A 2,980-nucleotide genomic window follows, 5' to 3' on the forward strand; every position below is an offset into this window, starting at 1 on the left:
CTGGATCACGTTTGTTTTTTTATTTTTATTTTTTATTTTTCTGCCTCTCTGCTGCAGACATGGGAAATAAGGCTTCCAACCCTGTCAGTCCTTCCTCTTCTTTAGGCTGTCTTCTTGAAGCTTTAAAACCTCTCACCTTAATGCCTCACTTAAAGATTCCTGAGCTTATCTGTCTCTGTACTAAGAGATGGTCCAAATAGGCTTTACAAAATAATAAAAAATGGCTGCCGTTTCCAAAGGCCCTGCCCTGGCTCCAACCTTCACTCTTCCTACTACCCGTTCTTGAACTGCTAAAGTGCCTGATTCCAGCCATCCAAACCCGTCCACTGTTCTCCCTTTGCAAGAGGTGGCTGGTGTGGATGGACTGATTAAAGTTCATGCTCCATTCTCTCTCGCAGAACTCTCTCAGATAGAAACTAAGCTGGGTTCTTACACTTCTAATTCTGCTTCCTTTATTAAACAGTTTCAATATATAACTCAATCTTATAGTCTCACCTTTCATGATACATACATGATACTCTAATAATTTACTTCCTGAGGAGCGCAGGCGGGTATGGGAACAGGCTAGTACTCATGCAGATGAGGTTCACCAGACTAACCCCTCACATCCTCCAGGAGCCGAGGTGGTTCCTGACCAAGAACCACACTGGGACTATAACACCCAGGGTGGCTCTCTAGCCAGAGATAGGTTTATTACCTATCTCCTGACAGGCCTCTGTAAGGCTGCCCTAAAACCAGTAAATTATGAAAAACTAAAAATGGTAATTCAGGATAAGGACAAAAATCAGTCTCACTTCTAAGAGCAGCTCACCAAGGCTCTAGTTCAGTTCACTAGCTTAGACCCGGAGAGCCCCGAGGGCAGGCAGCTCCTAATGACCCACTTTGTCTCACAGAGCTTCCCTGACATTAGGGCTAAACTTAAACATTTAGAGAATGGCCCTCTGACCCCACAGGCAGATGTGCTGGTGATAGCATTTAAGGTGTACCATGGGAGAGATGAGAAGGCCCAGAAAAGGAGCTGCCAGATGCTGGCAAACACTATCCAACCAGTTCCCCGAAAGCCGTCTGGTGCCTGTTTCAAGTTCGGGAAAGAAGGCCATTGGGCCCGGCTTGCACCACCGCCCCACGAAGGGCACCAACAGGGCCTTGTCCAAAATGTTACCAAAATGGTCACTGGTCTGCTGACTGTCCTAATGTCCCAAGCGACATAGGAACGCCAGACGAAGACCACCCTCTGGCTGACTTTCTAGGCTTGGCTTACAGCGACCACTGAAGCTGCCCGGTTTCCGCCCCGGCCACTCCCATCTCACACAGGGAACCTAGGGTAGTAATAAAAGTAAATGGGCATCCCATCTCGTTCCTTTTGGACACGGGAGCTACCTACTCTGTCCTGAGAGAGTTTGGGGGCCTACCTCTCTTTCTCGTCTCCTTATTGTCGGGGTTGGGGGACAGCCTTACCTACCTCATCAGACACCACCACTTAACTGCATTTTCAGAGGCATCCCTCTTACACACACATTCTTAGTGGTGCCAGGCTGCCCTGTACCTTTAATGGGAAGGGATCTTCTAGCTAAGGTAGGAGCGTCCATTGCTTTTGCTCCACACATTCGCCTCATCCCAGATGTGCCAGCAGCTCCTCTTCTCCTTCTCCTAGCCACTCACTCTACTGACTCTAACAATTCTTTTCCCTTGCCACTCTCTCAGGTAGACCTAAAAGTCTGGAATACCCAAAACCCTTCTATGGCTAGGCACCATCAGCCTGTTACTATCCAACTACAGAACCCTACCAGATATATCACCCAAGCTCAGTACCCTCTCTCACTCCAGAGCCTAAGAGTCCTTAAGCCTATCATCTCTGACCTTCTCAGGAAAAAACTGCTCCGCCCAACCTCTTTACCTTTTAACACTCCCATACTTACAGTTAAAAAGTCTAATGGTCGGTGGTGGCACACGCCTTTAATCCCAGCACTCGGGAGGCAGAGCCAGGCGGATCTTTGTGAGTTTGAGGCCAGCCTGGTCTCCAAAGCGAGTCCCAGGAAAGGTGCAAAGCTACACAGGGAAACCCTGTCTCAAAAAACCAAAAAAAAAAAAAAATCTAATGGAACCTACTGCCTGGTTCAAGACCTCCGGCTCATTAACTCTGCAGTGGTCCCCCTCCACCCTGTAGTGCCTAATCCTTATACTCTCCTGTCCACTGTCCCTTCAGGAACCTCTCACTTCTCTGTTCTAGACCTCAAAGATGCCTTTTTTTCTATCCCATACCATCCTCAATCCTCAGGAAAGGTGGAGCGTACCAACAGGTCTTTAAAAACTATTCTTACTAAGAGGTCACAGGAACTTCACCTCGACTGGATAAGATTATTGCCTCTAGCTCTTCTCAGGCTCAGGGCTCTTCCTAAAATGCCTCTTTCAATTTCTCCATTTAAACTAATGTATGGAAGGCCAGTACTAACACCAGGTCTTTTATCCAACCCTCCAACTGTTCCAGATAGCCTGTTCACTCCTCTCTTATGTCACCTAAGGTCTATCCTATGGAGCTATTCGGACGGGTGATTACCTCAGCCATATGACAATCATTGTCCACCTCCAATCCACATCAGGGATCAGGTTCTTCTGTTTCCTCCAGGCCAGTGCCCTTCACTCCTTTCCCCTAAATGGCAGGGACCCTTCAAGGTAATTCTTGTGACTCCTACAGCTGCTAAATTCAAGGGCTTTCCTCACTGGGTCCACCTGTCTCATCTAAAAACCTTTTATCTCACCTCCATCCCTGAAAAATCTCTCTTCATATACAGTAAAACAAACAGGGCCTATACTCTCAAGCTCCAGAGGACATCAGGATCCACTGCCTTGTCACCAATTCCAGAGGAATAAGGTATCAGCCCTTCTTTTCCCAACTAGGGCCACACAGAGCCAGAGGCAAAAAGGACCATCAAAAATATCCAGGCGGTAAGGATATAACAGTCTATCATTGTTCAATACT

This window comes from Onychomys torridus, chromosome 10 (assembly GCF_903995425.1).
Source record: "Onychomys torridus chromosome 10, mOncTor1.1, whole genome shotgun sequence".
In the NCBI taxonomy this organism is placed as follows: Eukaryota; Metazoa; Chordata; class Mammalia; order Rodentia; family Cricetidae; genus Onychomys; species Onychomys torridus.